The sequence below is a fragment of the Schistocerca serialis genome, unplaced genomic scaffold (assembly GCF_023864345.2).
Source record: "Schistocerca serialis cubense isolate TAMUIC-IGC-003099 unplaced genomic scaffold, iqSchSeri2.2 HiC_scaffold_1451, whole genome shotgun sequence".
NCBI classification, from domain to species: domain Eukaryota; kingdom Metazoa; phylum Arthropoda; class Insecta; order Orthoptera; family Acrididae; genus Schistocerca; species Schistocerca serialis.
The window spans coordinates 1,107,697-1,126,567 of NW_026047682.1; positions in this window are offsets into that span (position 1 = coordinate 1,107,697).

Here is an 18,871-nt window from a genome sequence, read left to right on the forward strand (position 1 = left end):
ATGCTGCCCTGAAGTTTTGTTTGTGATGACATACTAACCTGTAGCATAGCTAAGGATCTTGGTGAGCCTGGACTGTTGTATTTTTTAACATAACTGATGATCAATTGCCAGAATAGGAATTACTGGTCTTCCAGTTAAATATTGTTGTTTTGTGAATTCAAAAGGGATGCTAAGAGAATGTGAAATACATTGAGAGTGAATAATGAGAACTCTATTTTCTTCTTGTTTTAGCAGCTGCGTACACCAATTTTTTGATTATGTAGTTACTAATGAAATGTTACCAGAGTGTTTTATTGGTCTGTTGTTCATGCTGCCCTGAAGTTTTGTTTGTGATGGTATACTAACCTGTAGCATAGCTAAGGATCTTGGTGAGCCTGGACTGTTGTATGTGTTAACATAAGTGATGATCAAATGCCAGAATAAGAATTACTGGTCTTCCAGTTAAATATACTTGTTTTGTGAATTTAAAAGGGATGATAAGGAAATGTGAAATACACTGTGAGTGAATAATGAGAACTCAGTTGTCTTCTTGTTTTAGCAGCTGCATACACCTATTTTTTATTATGTAGTTAGTGATGAAATGTTACCAGAGTGTTTTATTGGTCTGTTGTCCATGATGCCCTGAAGTTTTGATAGTGATGACATACTAACCTGTAGCATAGCTAAGGATCTTGGTGAGCCTGGACTGTTGTATGCTTCAACATAAGTGATGATCAATTGCCAGAATAGGAATTACTGGTCTTCCAGTTAAATATTGTTGTTTTGTAAATTTAAAAGGAATGATAAGGAAATGTGAAATAAACTGTGAGTGAATAATGAGAACTCTATTGTCTTCTTGTTTTAGCAGCTGCGTACACCTATTTTTTATTATGTAGTTACTAATGATATGTTACCAGAGTGTTTCATTGGTCTGTTGTCCATGCTGCCCTGAATTTTGTTTGTGATGACATACTAACCTGTAGCATAGCTAAGGATCTTGGTGAGCCTGGACTGTTGTATGTTTTAACATAAGTGATGATCAATTGCCAGAATAGGAATTACTGGTCTTCCAGTTAAATATTGTTGTTTTGTGAATTTAAAAGGGATGGTAAGAGAATGTGAAATACATTGTGAGTGAATAATGAGAACTCTATTGTCTTCTTGTCTTAGCAGCTGCGTACACCTATTTTTTAATTGTGTAGTTACTAATGAAATGTTACCAGAGTGTTTTATTGGTCTGTTGTTCATGCTGCCCTGAAGTTTTGTTTGTGATTGCATACTTACCTGTAGCATAGCTAAGGATCTTGGTGAGCCTGGACTGTTGTATGTTTTAACATAAGTGATGATCAATTGCCAGAATAGGAATTACTGGTCTTCCAGTTAAATATATTTGTTTTTTGAATTTAAAAGGGATGATAAGGAAATGTGGAATACACCTTGAGTGAATAATGAGAACTCTGTTGTCTTCTCGTTTTAGCAGCTGCATACACCTATTTTTTATTATGTAGTTACTGATGAAATGTTACCAGGGTGTTTTATTGGTCTGTTGTCCATGCTGCCCTGAAGTTTTGTTTGTGATGACATACTAACCTGTAGCATAGCTAAGGATCTTGGTGAGCCTGGACTGTTGTATTTTTTAACATAACTGATGATCAATTGCCAGAATAGGAATTACTGGTCTTCCAGTTAAATATTGTTGTTTTGCGAATTCAAAAGGGATGCTAAGAGAATGTGAAATACATTGGGAGTGAATAATGAGAACTCTATTGTCTTCTTGTTTTAGCAGCTGCGTACACCTATTTTTTGATTATGTAGTTACTAATGAAATGTTACCAGAGTGTTTTATTGGTCTGTTGTTCATGCTGCCCTGAAGTTTCGTTTGTGATGGTATACTAACCTGTAGCATAGCTAAGGATCTTGGTGAGCCTGGACTGTTGTATGTGTTAACATAAGTGATGATCAAATGCCAGAATAGGAATTACTGGTCTTCCAGTTAAATATACTTGTTTTTTGAATTTAAAAGGGATGATAAGGAAATGTGAAATACACTGTGAGTGAATAATGAGAACTCTGTTGTCTTCTTGTTTTAGCAGCTGCATACACCTATTTTTTATAATGTAGTTAGTGATGAAATGTTACCAGAGTGTTTTATTGGTCTGTTGTCCATGCTGCCCTGAAGTTTTGATAGTGATGACATACTAACCTGTAGCATAGCTAAGGATCTTGGTGAGCCTGGACTGTTGTATGCTTTAACATAAGTGATGATCAATTGCCAGAATAGGAATTACTGGTCTTCCAGTTAAATATTGTTGTTTTGTGAATTTAAAAGGAATGATAAGGAAATGTGAAATACACTGTGAGTGAATAATGAGAACTCTATTGTCTTCTTGTTTTAGCAGCTGCGTACACCTATTTTTTATTATGTAGTTACTAATGAAATGTTACCAGAGTGTTTCATTGGTCTGTTGTCCATGCTGCCCTGAAGTTTTGTTTGTGATGACATACTAGCCTGTAGCATAGCTAAGGATCTTGGTGAGCCTGGACTGTTGTATGTTTTAACATAAGTGATGATCAATTGAAAGAATAGGAATTACTGGTCTGCCAGTTAAATAATGTTGTTTTGTGAATTTAAAAGGGATGATAGGGAAATGTGAAATACACTGTGAGTGAATAATGAGAACTCTATTGTCTTCTTGTTTTAGCAGCTGCATACAACTATTTTTTATTATGTAGTTACTGACAAAATGTTACCAGAGAGTTTTATTGGTCTGTTGTCCATGCTGCCCTGAAGTTTTGTTTGAGATGACATACTAACCTGTAGCATAGCTAAGGATCTTGGTGAGCCTGGACTGTTGTATGTTTTAACATAAGTGATGATCAACTGACAGAATAGGAATTACTGGTCTTCCAGTTAAATATTGTTGTTTTGTGAATTGAAAAGGGATGCTAAGAGAATGTGAAATACATTGAGAGTGAATAATGAGAACTCTATTGTCTTCTTGTTTTAGCAGCTGCGTACACCTATTTTTTATTATGTAGTTAATAATGAAATGTTACCAGAGTGTTTTATTGGTCTGTTGTCTATGCTGCCCTGAAGTTTTGTTTGTGATGACATACTAACCTGTAGCATAGCTAATGATCTTGGTGAGCCTGGACTGTTGTATGTTTTAACATAAGTGATGATCAATTGCCAGAATAGGAATTACTGGTCTTCCAGTTAAATATTGCTGTTTTGTGAATTTAAATGGGATGATAAGAGAATGTGAAATACATTGTGAGTGAATAATGAGAACTCTGTTGTCTTCCTCTTTTAGCAGCTGCTTACACCTATTTTTTATTATGTAGTTACTGATGAAATGTTACCAGGGTGTTTTATTGGTCTGTTGTCCATGCTGCCCTGAAGTTTTGTTTGTGATGACATTCTAACCTGTAGCATAGCTGAGGATATTGGTGAGCCTGGACTATTGTATGTTTTAACATAAGTGATGATCAAATGCCAGAATAGGAATTACTGGTCTTCCAGTTAAATATTGTTGTTTTGTGAATTTAAAAGGGATGATAAGAGAATGTGAAATACATTGTGAGTGAATAATGAGAACTCTGTTGTCTTCTTGTTTTAGCAGCTGCATACACCTATTTTTTATTATGTAGTTACTGATGATATGTTACCAGAGTTTTTTTTTTGGTCTGTTGTCCATGCTGCCCTGAAGTTTTGTTTGTGATGACATACTAACCTGTAGCATAGCTAAGGATCTTGGTGAGCTGGACTGTTGTATGTTTTAACATAAGTGATGATCAAATGCCAGAATAGGAATTACTGGTCTTCCAGTTAAATATTGTTGTTTTGTGAATTTAAAAGGGATGATAAGAGAATGTGAAATACATTGTGAGTGAATAATGAGAACTCTATTGTCTTCTTGTTTTAGCAGCCTCGTACACCTATTTATTATTATGTAGTTACTAATGAAATGTTACCAGAGTGTTTTATTGGTCTGTTGTTCATGCTGCCCTGAAGTTTTGTTTGTGATGGCATACTAACCTGTAGCATAGCTAAGGATCTTGGTGAGCCTGGACTGATGTATGTTTTAACATAAGTGATGATCAATTGCCAGAATAGGAATTTCTGGTCTTTCAGTTGAATATTGTTGTTTTGTGAATTTAAAATGGATGATAAGGAAATGTGAAATACATTGTGAGTGAATAATGAGAACTCTATTGTCTTCTTGTTTTAGCAGCTGCGTACACCAACTTTTTATTATGTAGTTACTAATGAAATGTTACCAGAGTGTTTCATTGGTCTGTTGTCCATGCTACCCTGAAGTTTTGTTTGTGATGACATACTAACCTGTAGCATAGCTAAGGATCTTGGTGAGCCTGGACTGTTGTATGTTTTAACATAAGTGATGATCAATTGCCAGAATAGGAATTACTGGTCTTCCAGTTAAATATTGTTTTGTGAATTTATAAGGGATGATAAGAGAATGTGAAAAACATTGTGAGTGAATAATGAGAACTCTGTTGTCTTCTTGTTTTAGCAGCTGCATACACCTATTTTTTATTATGTAGTTACTGATGAAATGTTACCAGAGTGTTTTATTGGTCTGTTGTCCATGCTGCCCTGAAGTTTTGTTTGTGATGACATACTAACCTGTAGCATAGCTAAGGATCTTGGTGAGCCTGGACTGTTGTATGTTTTAACATAAGTGATGATCAATTGCCAGAATAGGAATTAGTGGTCTTCCAGTTAAATATAGTTGCTTTGTGAATTTAAAAGGGATGATAAGGAAATGTGAAATACACTGTGAGTGAATAATGAGAACTCTGTTGTCCTCTTGTTTTAGGAGCTGCATACACCTATTTTTTAATATGTAGTTAGTGATGAAATGTTACCAGAGTGTTTTATTGGTCTGTTGTCCATGCTGCCCTCAAGTTTTGTTTGTGATGGCATACTAACCTGTAGCATAGCTAAGGATCTTGGTGAGCCTGGACTGTTGTATGTTTTAACATAAGTGATGATTAATTGCCAGAACAGGAATTACTGGTCTTCCAGTTAAATATACTTGTTTTGTGAATTTAAAAGTGATGATAAGAGAGTGTGAAATACATTGTGAGTGAATAATGAGAACTCTGTTGTCTTCTTGTTTTAGCAGCTGCATACACCTATTTTTTATTATGTAGTTACTGATGAAATGTTACCAGAGTGTTTTATTGGTCTGTTGTCCATGCTGCCCTGAAGTTTTGTTTGTGATGACATACTAACCTGTAGCATAGCTAAGGATCTTGGTGAGCCTGGACTGTTGTATGTTTTAACATAAGTGATGATCAATTGCCAGAATAGGAATTAGTGGTCTTCCAGTTAAATATAGTTGCTTTGTGAATTTAAAAGGGATGATAAGGAAATGTGAAATACACTGTGAGTGAATAATGAGAACTCTGTTGTCCTCTTGTTTTAGGAGCTGCATACACCTATTTTTTAATATGTAGTTAGTGATGAAATGTTACCAGAGTGTTTTATTGGTCTGTTGTCCATGCTGCCCTCAAGTTTTGTTTGTGATGGCATACTAACCTGTAGCATAGCTAAGGATCTTGGTGAGCCTGGACTGTTGTATGTTTTAACATAAGTGATGATCAATTGCCAGAACAGGAATTACTGGTCTTCCAGTTAAATATACTTGTTTTGTGAATTTAAAAGTGATGATAAGAGAGTGTGAAATACATTGTGAGTGAATAATGAGAACTCTGTTGTCTTCTTGTTTTAGCAGCTGCATACACCTATTTTTTATTATGTAGTTACTGATGAAATGTTACCAGAGTGTTTTATTGGTCTTTTGTCCATGCTTACCTGAAGTTTTGTTTGTGATGGCATACTAACCTGTAGCATAGCTAAGGATCTTGGTGAGCCTGGACTGTTGTATGTTTTAAAATAAGTGATGATCAATTGCCAGAGTAGGAATTACTGGTCTTCCAGTTAAATATTGTTGTTTTGTGAATTTAAAAGGGATGATAAGGAAATGTGAAATACACTGTGAGTGAATAATGAGAACTCTGTTTTCTTCTTGTTTTAGCAGCTGCATACACATATTTTTTATTATGTAGTTAGTGATGAAATGTTACCAGAGTGTTTTATTGGTCTGTTGTCCATGCTGCCCTGAAGTTTTGTTTGTGATGGCATACTAACCTGTAGCATAGCTAAGGATCTTGGTGAGCCTGGACTGTTGTATGTTTTAACATAAGTGATGATCAAATGCCAGAATAGGAATTACTGGTCTTCCAGTTAAATATTGTTGTTTTGTGAATTTAAAAGGGATGATAAGGGAATGTGAAATACACTGTGAGTGAATAATGAGAACTCTGTTGTCTTCTTGTTTTAGCAGCTGCATACACCTATTTTTTAATATGTAGTTAGTGATGAAATGTTACCAGAGTGTTTTATTGGTCTGTTGTCCATGATGCCCTGAAGTATGTTTGTGATGACATACTAACCTGTAGCATAGCTAAGGATCTTGGTGAGCCTGGACTGTTGTATGTTTTAACATAAGTGATGATCAATTGCCAGAATAGGAATTACTGGTCTTCCAGATAAATATACATGTTTTATGAATTTTTAAGGGATGACAAGGAAATGTGAAATACACTGTGAGTGAATAATGAGAACTCTGTTGTCTTCTTGTTTTAGCAGCTGCATACACCTATTTTTTAATATGTAGTTAGTGATGAAATGTTACCAGAGTGTTTTATTGGTCTGTTGTCCATGCTGCCCTGAAGTTTTGTTTATGATGACATACTAACCTGTAGCATAGGTAAGGATCTTGGTGAGCCTGGACTGTTGTATGTTATAACATAAGTGATGATCAATTGCCAGAATAGGAATTACTGGTCATCCAGTTAAATATTGTTGTTTTATGAATTTAAAAGGGATGATAAGGAAATGTGAAAAACACTGTGAGTGAATAATGAGAACTCTGTTGTCTTCTTGTTTTAGCAGCTGCATACACCTATTTTTTATTATGTAGTTACTGATGAAATGTTACCAGAGTGTTTTATTGGTCTGTTGTCCATGCTGCCCTGAAGTTTTGTTTGTGATGACATACTAACCTGTAGCATAGCTAAGGATCTTGGTGAGCCTGGACTGTTGTATGTTTTAACATAAGTGATGATCAATTCCCAGAATTGGAATTACTGGTCTTCCAGTTAAATATTGTTGTTCTGTGAATTTAAAAGGGATGATGAGGGAATGTGAAATACACTGTGAGTGAATAATGAGAACTCTGTTGTCTTCTTGTTTTAGCAGCTGCATACAACTATTTTTTAATATGTAGTTAGTGATGAAATGTTACCAGAGTGTTTTATTGGTCTGTTGTCCATGATGCCCTGAAGTATGTTTGGGATGACATACTAACCTGTAGCATAGCTAAGGATCTTGGTGAGCCTGCACTGTTGTATGTTTTAACATAAGTGATGATCAATTGCCAGAATAGGAATTACTGGTCTTCCAGTTAAATATACATGTTTTGTGAATTTAAAAGGGATGATAAGGAAATGTGAAATACATTGTGAGTGAATAATGAGAACTCTGTTGTCTTCTTGTTTTAGCAGCTGCATACACCTATTTTTTTATTATGTAGTTACTGATGAAATGTTACCAGAGTGTTTTATTCGGCTGTTGTCCATGCTGCCCTGAAGTTTTGTTTGTGATGACATACTAACCTGTAGCATAGCTAAGGATCTTGGTGAGCCTGGACTGTTGTATGTTTTAACATAAGTGATGATCAATTGCCAGAATAGGAATTACTGGTCTTCCAGTTAAATATTGTTGTTTTGTGAATTTAAAAGGGATGATAAGGGAATGTGAAATACACTGTGAGTGAATAATGAGAACTCTGTTGTCTTCTTGTTTTAGCAGCTGCATACACCTATTTTTTAATATGTAGTTAGTGATGAAATGTTACCAGAGTGTTTTATTGGTCTGTTGTCCATGATGCCCTGAAGTTTTGTTTGTGATGACATACTAACCTGTAGCATAGCTAAGGATCTTGGTGAGCCTGGACTGTTGTATGTTATAACATAAGTGATGATCAATTGCCAGAATAGGAATTACTGGTCATCCAGTTAAATATTGTTGTTTTATGAATTTAAAAGGGATGATAAGGAAATGTGAAAAACACTGTGAGTGAATAGTGAGAACTCTGTTGTCTTCTTGTTTTAGCAGCTGCATACACCTATTTTTTATTATGTAGTTACTGATGAAATGTTACCAGAGTGTTTTATTGGTCTGTTGTCCATGCTGCCCTGAAGTTTTGTTTGTGATGACATACTAACCTGTAGCATAGCTAAGGATCTTGGTGAGCCTGGACTGTTGTATGTTTTAACATAAGTGATGATCAATTCCCAGAATTGGAATTACTGGTCTTCCAGTTAAATATTGTTGTTTTGTGAATTTAAAAGGGATGATGAGGGAATGTGAATTACACTGTGAGTGAATAATGAGAACTCTGTTGTCTTCTTGTTTTAGCAGCTGCATACAACTATTTTTTAATATGTAGTTAGTGATGAAATGTTACCAGAGTGTTTTATTGGTCTGTTGTCCATGATGCCCTGAAGTATGTTTGGGATGACATACTAACCTGTAGCATAGCTAAGGATCTTGGTGAGCCTGGACTGTTGTATGTTTTAACATAAGTGATGATCAATTCCCAGAATTGGAATTACTGGTCTTCCAGTTAAATATACTTGTTTTGTGAATTTAAAATTGATGATAAGAGAATGTGAAATACATTGTGAGTGAATAATGAGAACTCTGTTGTCTTCTTGTTTTAGCAGCTGCATACACCTATTTTTTATTATGTAGTTACTGATGAAACGTTACCAGAGTGTTTTATTGGTCTTTTGTCCATGATTACCTGAAGTTTTGTTTGTGATGGCATACTAACCTGTAGCATAGCTAAGGATCTTGGTGAGCCTGGACTGTTGTATGTTTTAACATAAGTGATGATCAATTGCCAGAATAGGAATTACTGGTCTTCCAGTTAAATATTGTTGTTTTGTGAATTTAAAAGTGATGATAAAAGAATGTGAAATACATTGTGAGTGAATAATGAGAACTCTGTTGTCTTCTTGCTTTAGCAGCTGCATACACCTATTTTTTATTATGTAGTTACTGATGAAATGTTACCAGAGTGTTTTATTGGTCTGTTGTCCATGCTGCCCTGAAGTTTTGTTTGTGATGACATACTAACCAGAAGTATAGCTAAGGATCTTGGTGAGCCTGGACTGTTGTATGTTTTAACATAAGTGATGATCAATTGTCAGAATAGGAATTACTGGTCTTCCAGTTAAATATTGTTGTTTTGTGAATTTAAAAGGGATGATGAGGAAATGTGAAATACACTGTGAGTGAATAATGAGAACTCTGTTGTCTTCTTGTTTTAGCAGCTGCATACACCTATTTTTTAATGTGTAGTTAGTGATGAAATGTTACCAGAGTGTTTTATTGGTCTGTTGTCCATGCTGCCCTGAAGTTTTGTTTGTGATGACATACTAACCTGTAGCATGGCTAAAGATCTTGGTGAGCCTGGACTGTTGTATGTTTTAACATAAGTGATGATCAATTGCCAGAATAGGAATTACTGGTCATCCAGTTAAATATTGTTGTTTTATAAATTTAAAAGCGATGATAAGGAAAAGTGAAATACACTGTTAGTGAATAATGAGAACTCTGTTGTCTTCTTGTTTTAGCAGCTGCATACACCTATTTTTTATTATGTTGTTACTGATGAAATGTTACCAGAGTGTTTTATTCGGCTGTTGTCCATGCTGCCCTGAAGTTTTGTTTGTGATGACATACTAACCTGTAGCATAGCTAAGGATCTTGGTGAGCCTGGACTGTTGTATATTTTAACATAAGTGATGTTCAATTGCGAGAATAGGAATTACTGGTCTTCCAGTTGAATATACTTGTTTTTTGGATTTAAAAGTGATGATAAGGGAATGTGAAATACACTGTGAGTGAATAATGAGAACTCTGTTGTCTTCTTGTTTTAGCAGCTGCATATACCTATTTTTTATTCTGTAGTTACTGATAAAATGTTACCAGAGTGTTTTATTGGTCTGTTGTCCATGCTGCCCTGAAATTTTGTTTGTGATGACATACTAACCTGTAGCATAGCTAAGGATCTTGGTGAGCCTGGACTGTTGTATGTTTTAACATAAGTGATGATCAATTGCCAGAATAAGAATTACTGGTCTTCCAGTTAAATATACTTGTATTGTAAATTTAAAAGGGATGATAAGGAAATGTGAAATACACTGTGAGTGAATAATGAGAACTCTGTTGTCTTCTTGTTTTAGCAGCTGCATACACCTATTTTTTAATATGTAGTTAGTGATGAAATGTTACCAGAGTGTTTTATTGGTCTGTTGTCCATGATGCAATGAAGTATGTTTGGGATGACACACTAACCTGTAGCATAGCTAAGGATCTTGGTGAGCCTGGACTGTTGAATGTTTTAACATAAGTGATGATCAATTGCCAGAATAGGAATTACTGGTCTTCCAGTTGAATACACTTGTTTTGAGAATCTAAAAGGGATGATAAGGGAATGTGAAATACACTGTGAGTGAATGAGAACTCTGTTGTCTTCTTGTTTTAGCAGCTGCATACACCTATTTTTTATTATGTAGTTACTGATGAAATGTTACCAGAGTGTTTTATTGGTCTGTTGTCCATGCTGCCCTGAAGTTTTGTTTGTGAAGGCATACTAACCTGTAGCATAGCTAAGGATCTTGGTGAGCCTGGACTGTTGTATGTTTTAACATATGTGATGATCAAATGCCAGAATAAGAATTACTGGTCTTCCAGTTAAATATTGTTGTTTTGTGAATTTAAAAGGGATGATAAGGGAATGTGAAAGACACTGTGAGTGAATAATGAGAACTCTGTTGTCTTCTTGTTTTAGCAGCTGCATACACCTATTCTTTAAAATGTAGTTAGTGATGAAATGTTACCAGAGTGTTTTATTGGTCTGTTGTCCATGATGCTCTGAAGTATGTTTGTGATGACATACTAACCTGTAGCATAGCTAAGGATCTTGGTGAGCCTGGACTGTTGTATGTTTTAACATAAGTGATGATCAATTGCCAGAATAGGAATTGCTGGTCTTCCAGATAAATATACTTGTTTTGTGTATTTAAACGGGATGATAAGGAAATGTGAAATACACTGTGAGTGAATAATGAGAACCCTGTTGTCTTCTTGTTTTAGCAGCTGCATACACCTATTTTTTAATATGTAGTTAGTGATGAAATGTTACCAGAGTGTTTTATTGGTCTGTTGTCCATGCTGCCCTGAAGTTTTGTTTGTGATGGCATACTAACCTGTAGCATAGCTAAGGATCTTGGCGAGCCTGGACTGTTGTATGTTTAAACATAAGTGATGATCAATTGCCAGAATAGGAATTACTGGTCTTCCAGTTAAATATACTTGTTTTGTGAATTTAAAAGTGATGATAAGAAAATGTGAAATACATTGTGAGTGAATAATGAGAACTCTGTTGTCTTCTTGTTTTAGCAGCTGCATACACCTATTTTTTATTATGTAGTTAGTGATGAAATGTTACCAGAGTGTTTTATTGGTCTTTTGTCCATGCTTACCTGAAGTTTTGTTTGTGATGGCATACTAACCTGTAGCATAGCTAAGGATCTTGGTGAGCCTGGACTGTTGTATGTTTTAACATAAGTCATGATCAATTGCCAGAATAGGAATTACTGGTCTTCCAGTTAAATATTGTTGTTTTGTGAATTTAAAAGGGATGATAAGAGAATGTGAAATACATTGTGAGTGAATAATGAGAACTCTGTTGTCTTCTTGCTTTAGCAGCTGCATACACCTATTTTTTATTATGTAGTTACTGATGAAATGTTACCAGAGTGTTTTATTGGTCTGTTGTCCATGCTGCCCTGAAGTTTTGTTTGTGATGACATACTAACCTGTAGCATGGCTAAGGATCTTGGTGAGCCTGGACTCTTGTATGTTTTAACATAAGTGATGATCAATTCCCAGAATTGGAATTACTGGTCTTCCAGTTAAATATTGTTGTTTTGTGAATTTAAAAGGGATGATGAGGGAATGTGAAATACACTGTGAGTGAATAATGAGAACTCTGTTGTCTTCTTGTTTTAGCAGCTGCATACAACTATTTTTTAATATGTAGTTAGTGATGAAATGTTACCAGAGTGTTTTATTGGTCTGTTGTCCATGATGCCCTGAAGTATGTTTGGGATGACATACTAACCTGTAGCATAGCTAAGGATCTTGGTGAGCCTGGACTGTTGTATGTTTTAACATAAGTGATGATCAATTGCCAGAATAGGAATTACTGGTCTTCCAGTTAAATATTGTTGTTTTGTGAATTTAAAATTGATGATAAGAGAATGTGAAATACATTGTGAGTGAATAATGAGAACTCTGTTGTCTTCTTGTTTTAGCAGCTGCATACACCTATTTTTTATTATGTAGTTACTGATGAAATGTTACCAGAGTGTTTTATTGGTCTGTTGTCCATGCTGCCCTGAAGTTCTGTTTGTGATGGCATACTAACCTGTAGCATAGCTAAGGATCTTGGCGACCCTGGACTGTTGTATGTTTTAACATAAGTCATGATCAATTGCCAGAATAGGAATTACTGGTCTTCCAGTTAAATATACTTGTTTTGTGAATTTAAAAGTGATGATAAGAGAATGTGAAATACATTGTGAGTGAATAATGAGAACTCTGTTGTCTTCTTGTTTTAGCAGCTGCATACACCTATTTTTTATTATGTAGTTACTGATGAAATGTTACCAGAGTGTTTTATTGGTCTTTTGTCCATGATTACCTGAAGTTTTGTTTGTGATGGCATACTAACCTGTAGCATAACTAAGGATCTTGGTGAGCCTGGACTGTTGTATGTTTTAACATAAGTGATGATCAATTGCCAGAATAGGAATTACTGGTCTTCCAGTTAAATATTGTTGTTTTGTGAATTTAAAAGTGATGATAAGAGAATGTGAAATACATTGTGAGTGAATAATGAGAACTCTGTTGTCTTCTTGCTTTAGCAGCTGCATACACCTATTTTTTATTATGTAGTTACTGATGAAATGTTACCAGAGTGTTTTATTGGTCTGTTGTCCATGCTGCCCTGAAGTTTTGTTTGTGATGACATACTAACCAGAAGTATAGCTAAGGATCTTGGTGAGCCTGGACTGTTGTATGTTTTAACATAAGTGATGATCAATTGTCAGAATAGGAATTATTGGTCTTCCAGTTAAATATTGTTGTTTTGTGAATTTAAAAGGGATGATAAGGGAATGTGAAAGACACTGTGAGTGAATAATGAGAACTCTGTTGTCTTCTTGTTTTAGCAGCTGCATACACCTATTCTTTAAAATGTAGTTAGTGATGAAATGTTACCAGAGTGTTTTATTGGTCTGTTGTCCATGATGCTCTGAAGTATGTTTGTGATGACATACTAACCTGTAGCATAGCTAAGGATGTTGGTGAGCCTGGACTGTTGTATGTTTTAACATAAGTGATGATCAATTGCCAGAATAGGAATTGCTGGTCTTCCAGATTAATATACTTGTTTTGTGTATTTAAACGGGATGATAAGGAAATGTGAAATACACTGTGAGTGAATAATGAGAACCCTGTTGTCTTCTTGTTTTAGCAGCTGCATACACCTATTTTTTAATATGTAGTTAGTGATGAAATGTTACCAGAGTGTTTTATTGGTCTGTTGTCCATGCGTCCCTGAAGTTTTGTTTGTGATGGCATACTAACCTGTAGCATAGCTAAGGATCTTGGCGAGCCTGGACTGTTGTATGTTTAAACATAAGTGATGATCAATTGCCAGAATAGGAATTACTGGTCTTCCAGTTAAATATACTTGTTTTGTGAATTTAAAAGTGATGATAAGAGAATGTGAAATACATTGTGAGTGAATGATGAGAACTCTGTTGTCTTCTTGTTTTAGCAGCTGCATACACCTATTTTTTATTATGTAGTTAGTGATGAAATGTTACCAGAGTGTTTTATTGGTCTTTTGTCCATGCTTACCTGAAGTTTTGTTTCTGATGGCATACTAACCTGTAGCATAGCTAAGGATCTTGGTGAGCCTGGACTGTTGTATGTTTTAACATAAGTCATGATCAATTGCCAGAATAGGAATTACTGGTCTTCCAGTTAAATATTGTTGTTTTGTGAATTTAAAAGGGATGATAAGAGAATGTGAAATACATTGTGAGTGAATAATGAGAACTCTGTTGTCTTCTTGCTTTAGCAGCTGCATACACCTATTTTTTATTATGTAGTTACTGATGAAATGTTACCAGAGTGTTTTATTGGTCTGTTGTCCATGCTGCCCTGAAGTTTTGTTTGTGATGGCATACTAACCTGTAGCATAGCTAAGGATCTTGGTGAGCCTGGACTGTTGTATGTTTTAACATAAGTGATGATCAATTGCCAGAATGGGAATTACTGGTCTTCCAGATAAATATACATGTTTTATGAATTTTTAAGGGATGACAAGGAAATGTGAAATACACTGTGAGTGAATAATGAGAACTCTGTTGTCTTCTTGTTTTAGCAGCTGCATACACCTATTTTTTAATATGTAGTTAGTGACGAAATGTTACCAGAGTGTTTTCTTGGTCTGTTGTCCATGCTGCCCTGAAGTTTTGTTTATGATGACATACTAACCTGTAGCATAGGTAAGGATCTTGGTGAGCCTGGACTGTTGTATGTTATAACATAAGTGATGATCAATTGCCAGAATAGGAATTACTGGTCATCCAGTTAAATATTGTTGTTTTATGAATTTAAAAGGGATGATAAGGAAATGTGAAAAACACTGTGAGTGAATAATGAGAACTCTGTTGTCTTCTTGTTTTAGCAGCTGCATACACCTATTTTTTATTATGTAGTTACTGATGAAATGTTACCAGAGTGTTTTATTGGTCTGTTGTCCATGCTGCCCTGAAGTTTTGTTTGTGATGACATACTAACCTGTAGCATAGCTAAGGATCTTGGTGAGCCTGGACTGTTGTATGTTTTAACATAAGTGATGATCAATTCCCAGAATTGGAATTACTGGTCTTCCAGTTAAATATTGTTGTTTTGTGAATTTAAAAGGGATGATGAGGGAATGTGAAATACACTGTGAGTGAATAATGAGAACTCTGTTGTCTTCTTGTTTTAGCAGCTGCATACAACTATTTTTTAATATGTAGTTAGTGATGAAATGTTACCAGAGTGTTTTATTGGTCTGTTGTCCATGATGCCCTGAAGTATGTTTGGGATGACATACTAACCTGTAGCATAGCTAAGGATCTTGGTGAGCCTGCACTGTTGTATGTTTTAACATAAGTGATGATCAATTGCCAGAATAGGAATTACTGGTCTTCCAGTTAAATATACATGTTTTGTGAATTTAAAAGGGATGATAAGGAAATGTGAAATACATTGTGAGTGAATAATGAGAACTCTGTTGTCTTCTTGCTTTAGCAGCTGCATACACCTATTTTTTATTATGTAGTTACTGATGAAATGTTACCAGAGTGCTTTATTGGTCTGTTGTCCATGCTGCCCTGAAGTTTTGTTTGTGATGACATACTAACCAGAAGTATAGCTAAGGATCTTGGTGAGCCTGGACTGTTGTATGTTTTAACATAAGTGATGATCAATTGTCAGAATAGGAATTACTGGTCTTCCAGTTAAATATTGTTGTTTTGTGAATTTAAAAGGGATGATAAGGAAATGTGAAATACACTGTGAGTGAATAATGAGAACTCTGTTGTCTTCTTGTTTTAGCAGCTGCATACACCTATTTTTTAATGTGTAGTTAGTGATGAAATGTTACCAGAGTGTTTTATTGGTCTGTTGTCCATGCTGCCCTGAAGTTTTGTTTGTGATGACATACTAACCTGTAGCATGGCTAAAGATCTTGGTGAGCCTGGACTGTTGTATGTTTTAACATAAGTGATGATCAATTGCCAGAATAGGAATTACTGGTCATCCAGTTAAATATTGTTGTTTTATAAATTTAAAAGCGATGATAAGGAAAAGTGAAATACACTGTTAGTGAATAATGAGAACTCTGTTGTCTTCTTGTTTTAGCAGCTGCATACACCTATTTTTTTATTATGTAGTTACTGATGAAATGTTACCAGAGTGTTTTATTCGGCTGTTGTCCATGCTGCCCTGAAGTTTTGTTTGTGATGACATACTAACCTGTAGCATAGCTAAGGATCTTGGTGAGCCTGGACTGTTGTATGTTTTAACATAAGTGATGATCAAATGCCAGAATAGGAATTACTGGTCTTCCAGTTAAATATTGTTGTTTTGTGAATTTAAAAGGGATGATAAGGGAATGTGAAATACACTGTGAGTGAATAATGAGAACTCTGTTGTCTTCTTGTTTTAGCAGCTGCATACACCTATTTTTTAATATGTAGTTAGTGATGAAATGTTACCAGAGTGTTTTATTGGTCTGTTGTCCATGATGCCCTGAAGTTTTGTTTGTGATGACATACTAACCTGTAGCATAGCTAAGGATCTTGGTGAGCCTGGACTGTTGTATGTTATAACATAAGTGATGATCAATTGCCAGAATAGGAATTACTGTTCATCCAGTTAAATATTGTTGTTTTATGAATTTAAAAGGGATGATAAGGAAATGTGAAAAACACTGTGAGTGAATAATGAGAACTCTGTTGTCTTCTTGTTTTAGCAGCTGCATACACCTATTTTTTATTATGTAGTTACTGATGAAATGTTACCAGAGTGTTTTATTGGTCTGTTGTCCATGCTGCCCTGAAGTTTTGTTTGTGATGACATACTAACCTGTAGCATAGCTAAGGATCTTGGTGAGCCTGGACTGTTGTATGTTTTAACATAAGTGATGATCAATTCCCAGAATTGGAATTACTGGTCTTCCAGTTAAATATTGTTGTTTTGTGAATTTAAAAGGGATGATGAGGGAATGTGAAATACACTGTGAATGAATAATGAGAACTCTGTTGTCTTCTTGTTTTAGCAGCTGCATACAACTATTTTTTAATATGTAGTTAATGATGAAATGTTACCAGAGTGTTTTATTGGTCTGTTGTCCATGATGCCCTGAAGTATGTTTGGGATGACATACTAACCTGTAGCATAGCTAAGGATCTTGGTGAGCCTGGACTGTTGTATGTTTTAACATAAGTGATGATCAATTGCCAGAATAGGAATTACTGGTCTTCCAGTTAAATATACATGTTTTGTGAATTTAAAAGGGATGATAAGGAAATGTGAAATACACTGTGAGTGAATAATGTGAACTCTGTTGTCTTCTTGTTTTAGCAGCTGCATACACCTATTTTTTATTATGTAGTTACTGATGAAATGTTACCAGAGTGTTTTATTGGTCTGTTGTCCATGCTGCCCTGAAGTTTTGTTTGTGATGACATACTAACCTGTAGCATAGCTAAGGATCTTGGTGAGCCTGGACTGTTGTATGTTTTAACATAAGTGATGATCAATTGGCAGAATAGGAATTACTGGTCTTCCAGTTAAATATTGTTGTTTTGTGAATTTAAAATTGATGATAAGAGAATGTGAAATACATTGTGAGTGAATAATGAGAACTCTGTTGTCTTCTTGTTTTAGCAGCTGCATACACCTATTTTTTATTATGTAGTTACTGATGAAATGTTACCAGAGTGTTTTATTGGTCTGTTGTCCATGCTGCCCTGAAGTTTTGTTTGTGATGGCATACTAACCTGTAGCATAGCTAAGGATCTTGGCGACCCTGGACAGTTGTATGTTTTAACATAAGTCATGATCAATTGCCAGAATAGGAATTACTGGTCTTCCAGTTAAATATACTTGTTTTGTGAATTTAAAAGTGATGATAAGAGAATGTGAAATACATTGTGAGTGAATAATGAGAACTCTGTTGTCTTCTTGTTTTAGCAGCTGCATACACCTATTTTTTATTATGTAGTTACTGATGAAATGTTACCAGAGTGTTTTATTGGTCTTTTGTCCATGATTACCTGAAGTTTTGTTTGTGATATCATACTATCCTGTAGCATAGCTAAGGATCTTGGTGAGCCTGGACTGTTGTATGTTTTAACATAAGTGATGATCAATTGCCAGAATAGGAATTACTGGTCTTCCAGTTAAATATTGTTGTTTTGTGAATTTAAAAGTGATGATAAGAGAATGTGAAATACATTGTGAGTGAATAATGAGAACTCTGTTGTCTTCTTGCTTTAGCAGCTGCATACACCTATTTTTTATTATGTAGTTACTGATGAAATGTTACCAGAGTGTTTTATTCGGCTGTTGTCCATGCTGCCCTGAAGTTTTGTTTGTGATGACATACTAACCTGTAGCATAGCTAAGGATCTTGGTGAGCCTGGACTGTTGTATGTTTTAACATAAGTGATGATCAATTGCCAGAATAGGAATTACTGGTCTTCCAGTTGAATATACTTGTTTTGAGAATTTAAAAGGGATGATAAGGGAATGTGAAAGACACTGTGAGTGAATAATGAGAACTCTGTTCTCTTCTTGTTTTAGCAGCTGCTACACCTATTTTTTATTATGTAGTTACTGATGAAATGTTACCAGAGTGTTTTATTGGTCTGTTGTCCATGCTGCCCTGAAGTTTTGTTTGTGATGACATACTAACCTGTAGCATAGCTAAGGATCTTGGTGAGCCTGGACTGTTGTATGTTTTAACATAAGTGATGATCAATTGCCAGAATAGGAATTACTGGTCTTCCAGTTAAATATACTTGTTTTGTGAATTTAAAAGAAATAATAAGGAAATGTGAAATACACTGTGAGTGAATAATGAGAACTCTGTTG